Raw genomic sequence first — 7,946 nt, 5'->3', positions numbered from 1 at the left:
CCCTCCCCCTCCCCCCAGTTACTGCAGTTGTTTCTTTAATTCAGACCACTTTGCTATTTACTTCATTTTTCTGAACGGAACCATGGTGAAATTCCAGTTCCTTTTGTTCATTTGACTTCAATCTTCCTGGAACCTCTTTTTCATTCTCTGGTTTCTAGTACTATCAGATTTTTAGTTCCGAGACATTCTTTTTTCCCATTACTCCATTGTCCTGCTTTGGTAGCAGGTATTTTCCCTAAATAAGCCTTGGGTCTATTTAGAACTCAAAACATATCTCTCACATAAAGGTGGACTCTGGTTGCTAAGCAACAGCTCAGTCATTCTTTAAGCTCTCTTTGTTTTTAACATCAAAAGCTTTGCACATTAAAGACACATGTTGAAACGAAATGAAAACCCAAAATAATAAATAAATAAATCTACACAAGCACTTTTGTTTAACATGTACCTAAGTAGCGTTTTATTCTTTCTTACACAGAAACACTTACATCAAACTCACTTAAACCAATAACTTCCTTCTAATAACTGGCAGTAGAAAAATAGATTACTTAATACTGCCCCTGCTTACTGGTACCCTCCACTATGAAAGAAATATGTCTCCATAACCATGAAGGTTTCTTGACACACATTTTCCATCCACTTTACACAAAACTAACAGCACACATATCCAGCGACATAACTTATTAGATAAGGTTTTCCCAAACATTTGAACCATGGAACCCCAAGTAACCTCCCAAGGGCATTGAGGAACACAAAACATTCTCATAACATTAATAAAAACCAAAAGAGAACATGCTGGAAAATCTCAGCAGGTGTGGCAGCATCTGTAAGGAGAAAAAAGAGCTGACGTTTTGAGTCCAGATGACCCTTTGTCAAAGCATAACATTAATGCTCCTTTTGGTGCGACAAATTATATGTGAATGCAGAAATCAAATTTAATAAGTATTTTCCAGGTATATCTAGGCATATGTTAGGAATTGGGAAGAGGCACACAGTTGCAAATACATTTGCCAGCTATGTGGCCCCGTGAAGTTAAACTCTGGCCAAGTCATCCTCCCATGTCCCGTAATGTTAATCCTTGTAACTTTAGGAATGGCTAATGTGGTAATAATTGAAAAGTTCTCTTGTTTAAAAAATACTTAGTTCTTACCTTTTGTCATTTTAATGGAACGACCGATGCTGCAAAGTTGATCCTTTTAATGAAAATGTGCTAACCCCCTCACACTCACCTCTCAAACACTCATCTCACATGTCCTCACCCCTCTCTCAGACAATTCTCCCATCTCTCACACATGCGCTTACCCCTCTCTCACACACACTCACTCCTTTCCCTCACACAGACACTCACCCCTCTCTCAAACACATTCTTGCCCCTCTCTCACATACGCATTCACCCCTCTCTCACACACACACTGCCCTCTCCTTTATCCATGTACTCAACCCTCTCCCTCATGGACAAACTCAGTCCTCTCTCACACACGCACTCATCCCTCTTCCTCATAGACAAACTCACCACTTACCCTCATAGATGAACTCAACACTCTCCCTCATGCATGCATTTACCCCTCTCCCTCGTACATGCACTCACCACTCTACCTCATAGACAAAATCACTACTCTCCTTCATAGAGAAACTCCCCACCCTCCCGCAAAGATTAACTCACACCCTTGCTCATACATACACTCAACCCTTTCATTGCTACATACAGTCACCACACTTCCTCACAGATGAGCACACCTCTCTCCCTCGTACACACTCACCCCTCTCCCTCATACATGCTCTCGTACCTCTCCATCATAGACGAACTCAACTCTCTCCCTCTACATGCACTCACCCCTTTCCCTCACACACATACTCGCCCTTGACTCTCATAGTCAAACTCATTCCTCTCCCTCATACACACTTGCCCCTCTCCCTCATATATGCACTCTCCCCTCTGCCTCACAGATGAACTCACCCTTTCCCTCATTGGTGCACGCACCCTTTCCCTCACAGACACACTCAGCTGTCTCCCTCAAAGAGATGCTCATGCTTCTCCCTCATAACTCGCAGCTCCCTCATACATGCACTCACCTCTTCCTCTAATACATACATTCTACCCTCTCCCTCATAGATGCACTCAACTTCCCTCCCTCATAGATGCACTCACCACTCAACCTCAAAGTTGTACTCACAGTTCTTCCTCATCGGGGCACTCAACCCTTTCCCTCAAATATGTATTCACCCCTCTGCCTCATAGATTCGCTCATGAATCTCCCCCAGAGATGCAGTTGCCCCTTTTCCTGATGGATGCACACACCAACTGCCTCATATATGTACTCCTCCCTCTTCCTCATAGAAGGACTTACCCCTCTCATTCATACATAGATGCACTTGCCTCACTCCTCATAGATGCACTCACCCCTCTCTCTCATAGATGTACTCACCCTTCACTCTCATATGCACACTCAACCTCAAAGATGCACTCACGCTTCTACCTCATAGCTGCACTTGCCCCTCTTATTCAAAGATGTACTCACCCCTTTCACTCATACATGCACTCAAGCCTCACCCTCATAGATGCCCTGACCCTCTCCCTTTGGACGTACTCACTCCTCTCCATCACACCCAGATTCACCCTTCACCCTTGTAGATGCATTTACTTCTCTCCCTTGTAGATGCACTCTCTCTACTCCCTCTTTCAGAACAATACATGGCATATTTTATAAATACAATGATTTTAACCAAAAAATGGCAATGACCTCAACAGCTTTTTCAGAATCTGTATATGATATCATCATCATAATTCGAGTCTTTGTCTATTTTTCTTCTGGTTTGCATTTTTTAACTTGGAAAGAATGTTTTGTTTAAGTCTCCAACCCAATTGTCTCTTTCATTACTTGTAGGTATGGTTCCACTCTCAAGCTCATTTTCCAAATTCACACGCTGCAAATCTCATTTTGATTTAACAAAGTCAATTTTATTGTACACCTTTTGGTGCTTTTCCCAATCAAAATCCAATTCAAAACTGATCCAAGCCAAAAAGACAGGGCCCATACCTCCCATCTTGGGCTTGACCAAACAAGATCCAAGCTAACAGGATGAGGCATTACACCCCATCCTGGGTTTGATCTGAGCTTCATCTCAGCCAAAACGCCAAGATTGCTTCAGGTGAAGCCTCAGTGTAACCTCATTGGATTCAACCAGGTGCAGGATCAAAAATTACACTTGATCTTAGCCCAAAGGCCAATAAAAAAATTTTAAAAATCCAATTCAATCAAATCAAGTCCAATTCAGAGTCTCAACAAGTGAGACATTCCCGATCCAAGCTGACAAGACAGGGCTCTCACCTCCGGTCTTGGGCTTGATCTACATGATCCAAGCTGATTAGAGTAGGCATTGCACCTCCTCCAAGGCTTCATCTCATTTGCATCTTAGCCAAAAGGCCGAGATGCCGCTTTTAAAAATTGCTTCAAATGAAGCTAAAATGTGACCTAATGACTTCAACCAAGCACAGCATGTCGATACTACACTTGATCTTAGCCAAAAGGCCAAGAAAATGGCATTCTATGCATTAACATCTGATTTCTACTCTTGTCAAGATCTTCTTTAGCTATTTCAAGATGCTTCTAATGTTCACTCAGTAAGATTCATATTATTGCTTTTTTGGCTCTTTGAACTTTTTGTGATCTTGTTTCTCCCAGTCATATTTCAAATGCATTTTTTTAAATTCTATTTGAGCTATGTCAGTCACATCCTCCCTCTGGAGTGTTATAGCTCGTTCTCGGCCTTCAAACGTTTTGCATAATTTATGCACTGTCTCAGTCTTGTTTGCAGCAGCGTTTGAATGCTCTTTTGCAAACTGTTCATTTACCTGTATTCCAGTTGTGACATCTTGTGTTGCATTATTGGCAAGCACTTTTTATTCAGTGTCTCAGGTCATTTACTCTGAAAGTTCATTTTGCAATTTCAGTTCTCAGTGTTGACAATTTGGGATTTCCAATTCTGCTGACATTTCAGTTTTTTTATTATTGCCCATTTCTAACTTTGATACATCAGTAATATTACTTCCGTCAGTTCTTTCTCAACAGCATCACTATTCAACAATTAATTTTTATTCACACGGATCAACATTAGAATTGAGACACCGCACAACCCTTCTTCTGCATGTCCTCCATTTTGCTTTTAAGCTTAAGAGTTTCACGGTACTACTCATGATGAAGTTCTAACAATTCATTAGCTGTGCTCTTTAATTCTGTAGTAAAAATTTATACTGGTTTACCAGCAATTCCTTTTCTTGTTCAAGGTATTTTCCCCAATACTTCATCGATAGTTCTGATGTTTGAAGTTCAGGTTTTGATTGAAGATCATCATTTGCTGAGTTTGTTTTTGTCAAGATTATCCTTTAAACATTTCAGGTGTTCCACATTCCTGGATTAATTCTCAATTGTTCCCAACATCAAACTCCTCCTTCAAATTGAAACTTCATTTTCGAGATTAATGATGATTTCCTTAATTTGCTTGTTATTTGCAATAAGAGTCTCATTTACCTCCTCAATAATTTTCAAAACCTTGTTAAAATCCACTTGATTAACTGCCTGCAAGAATACAATTGTCATTGCATTACTGTCTCCACAAGCTAAGTCATTACATAGGACGAAATCTATCACTCCAATCGGTAATTCTGGAATAATTCTCACTGTGACAATTCAATTTTTAAAATTACGTCTTTAATTAACTTAACACAAAGGAACAGGTTCATCCCTTCCATTGATATCCCTTAATATTCTTTCCTTTTTTTCCTTTGTGCTCCACATTTTAAAAAAAAATCACCAGTCACCATTAATGATTGATGTGCCTCTGTATCTCTCAAAATGTTGAGTTCGTTTCTTCTGTTGGTCAAGTAAAAGAATGCTTCTTGCTTTGGAACAAAATATTGAGAGTCTCTAATATCCTGCCTTGCTTTATGAGCACTCAAGTAATTCTCTGAACTATCTTGAGCCAAATCCCCCTTTTCATTGATTCAGACTGAGCACGTTTCATCTGTACCACTGCTGCAGTTTTAACTGCCATTTCTTTTTCTAATGCTATCTTTCCTGCAACTGATCTCCCATTTAGTTTCCTATATTCAACCCTGATTCATCCCACTTTGTTAAAATGGAAACACTTAAACCTCTAAATGTCACTTCTAGTCTCAGCTCTTTCCCTTCTGATCTGAGGTTAAATTTCCTGACCATTCCCAATTATTCCATCTTGACTATTTTTTTTTTCTCATTCCCAACTTCTCTCCTGCTCAGCTTTAAAAGGATGAAGGAAAAATGTTTAGTTATATGGACCAGTTACTAATCACCTGCCAGTTCTGCTGCCTGGTGAGTTTTAGCTTTTTGTTCCTCTACATGAGTGCTAATAACATAAGAGAGTGAGTGTTTAAATTCTTCTAACAGAAAAACTTCTCTTGTGGTTTGCATATTCCCTGTACCTTCAAAGCCCACGTCCAATGCTTCACATTTGACTTTACCTTCTCAAACTGAATATAGGTTTGTCCAGGCTGTTTACTTGCATTTCAAAATTTCTGACCATGTGCCTCAGGAACAAACCCATATGAAATAAGAATAGCTTTCTTTACTGCATCATACTCTAATGATCTTCTCCAGAGATAATCATACTCGTAGACGAGTATGATTATCAACCTAAGAAACTCCATGTTATGAATTCTGTCGGTCCTCACATGGCTAGTGACCCAATTCTTGAGCCACATCTTCGACCGCATACTTGTCAATTATTTCCAGGAGGTGGGTTCAGTCCTTGGACTCTGGATCACTTGCATTCCATTCTCAGGCTCCTTTTCTGAGCCTCCTCATGCTGTTGGGTGTTCTTGATAATTTTGCCTCTTAATCAGGACGGACTTCTAAGTAGGTCTCTTCAGAGCAAGTTTCTCCTAGGCATTGATGTCCATGTTATATTTATTGAGATAAGCCTTCAGGGTGTCTTTGAAACACTTCATTTGTCCTCCACATTTTCGGGAGCCATTCTTTTGTTGGATGAAGGTTTACTTTGTCAGTTGGAACTCTGACGTGCCAGCTCAGAGGAGTGGTACTGGATGACCTAGGCTTCAATGCTAGTGCTCTTGGCTCCTTCAAGGATGCTGATATCAGCATGCCTGCCTCCGAGCTGATGCAGAGGATACATCTCAGATAGGGTTGATAGCTTCTCACTGGGGCCTTGAAGTGGCATCTGTAAACAATCCAAATTTCTGAGCCTTATAGAAGAGTTGGGAGAATGATGACCTTTGGTGTCAGCATGACTGTTGCAGTCATCTGAGATGCAAATCCTTAGGCATCCAAAGGTGGCGCTCATGGATTGGATATGTTTTTGGATCTCCACATCAATGTCAGCCTTCCATGAGAGGTGGCTCTCCAGATAGGGAATACGTTCCACATTTGGGAGGGTTACACCGTTGATCCTGGTGGAGAGAGAAATTTCCCTGGGGTGGGTTTGAAAAGGATTGGAGTCTTCTTGAGGTTCAGGCTGAAACTGATTCTTCATTATGCCTCTGTGAAGGTGCCAGGCATGACTTGAAGGTTCTCTTCAGAGAGTGCGGAGAAGGCAATGCCATCCACATACCAAAGTTCCACGAGCAATGTTAGTGTTGTTTTCTTCTTGGATTTCAATCGGTTGATTTTGTAAAGTTTTATGTCCATCCTGTGGACAATGTCCAATCCACTGGAAAGCTTGTTCTTGACAATCTGAAGAATGGTGGTAATGAAAATGGAGAAAAGAGTGGGAACCTTGACACATCCCTGCTTGACTCCAGTCTTGCCCTCGAGGTTCCTGTCTTATTTCCATCACTGAGGACTTCCACTGACATCTTGTTGTGGAAGAGTCTGAGGATCTGGATGAATTTTACTGGACAACTGGCTTTTGACAGAGTCTTCCATTGCACTTTCCAAATGACTGAGTCAAAAGCCCTGATCAGATCAATGAAGGGCATGAAGAGAGGTTGATGTTGCTCCTGATATTTCTCTCCAATTTTTCGAGGATTGAAAATCATGTACGCTGTTTCACTGTTTTGTCGGAAGCCACACTGGCATTCTGGAAGGATTACTGCATTGTCTGGGAGAAGGTGGCCAGCAAGGATTCAGACAATGGTTGTTTTAGTGATGGAGAGTAGGGAGATTCCTTGGTAGTTTCCATAGTCTGCTTTGTCTCCTTTTTTGAAAATGGTGGCAACGACAGCATCCTTAAGGTTGGCAGGGAATTTTTTTACTGCCCCAGATTTTCAGGAACAGCTGATAGACATGACGAGTGACTTCTTCTGCTGCAACTTTGAAAATTTCTGCTGGAATCCCATCCATTCCTGCAGATTTTTCCATTTTCATTTGTTTACTGGCAATTTCAATTTCATTCATGCTTCGTGGATCATCTTTGTTGCAGAGTTGGGAGAGTTCTCTAAATGCATCATCATCTATTGCATCATGGCTTATGAGTTATTTGAAGTGTTCTCTCGAAGGCTGTTATTTTCTCTGTATCTCAAGAGGGTCCCATCCTTACTCCACATCAGTTAGCGGCATATGGTGTTGGGTCCATATACTGCCTTGGTGACACTGAAGGAGCCCCGGGTGTCATGCTCATTCGTGAGATGTTACAGCTCCTTAGCTTTCTCAGTCCACCATGTGTTCTTGATTTCCCTAGTATCCTTTGTATCTCCACCTTTGCTGATTGGTGAGCTTTCCTCTTTGCCTTACTTGTTATGTTACTTTGCCAGGTGCAGAGATCTTTCCTCTTCGTGCTGATGAGGTCTTGGATAATATGGTCATTCTCGTCTTGGTGTTGCCTGCATGCCTCAGTAACAAATTCATGCACACTAAGGATAGCTTTCTTTACTGCATCGTACTCTTCTGAGACCCCTGATACAAAGACACATGCACTTCGGTCGTCCTATCAGTCTATTTTCGAAATGTAGTGTCCAG

At 41.2% G+C, this 7,946-nt stretch overlaps 1 non-coding gene across 1 annotated transcript; it reads right to left on the bottom strand.

Moving 5' to 3' along the window:
• Window positions 1-3,349: 3,349 nt before the first annotated feature.
• Window positions 3,350-3,539, bottom strand: LOC144498110 (U2 spliceosomal RNA). The gene has a single exon (XR_013498649.1). It is a non-coding gene; the product is annotated as a U2 spliceosomal RNA (small nuclear RNA).
• Between the last annotated feature and the right edge of the window lie 4,407 nt (window positions 3,540-7,946).

The sequence above is a fragment of the Mustelus asterias genome, chromosome 8, assembly GCF_964213995.1.
Source record: "Mustelus asterias chromosome 8, sMusAst1.hap1.1, whole genome shotgun sequence".
Classification (NCBI taxonomy): Eukaryota; Metazoa; Chordata; class Chondrichthyes; order Carcharhiniformes; family Triakidae; genus Mustelus; species Mustelus asterias.
Note: the sequence above shows the minus strand (reverse complement) of the source record. Positions and strands in the feature narration are given on the sequence as shown.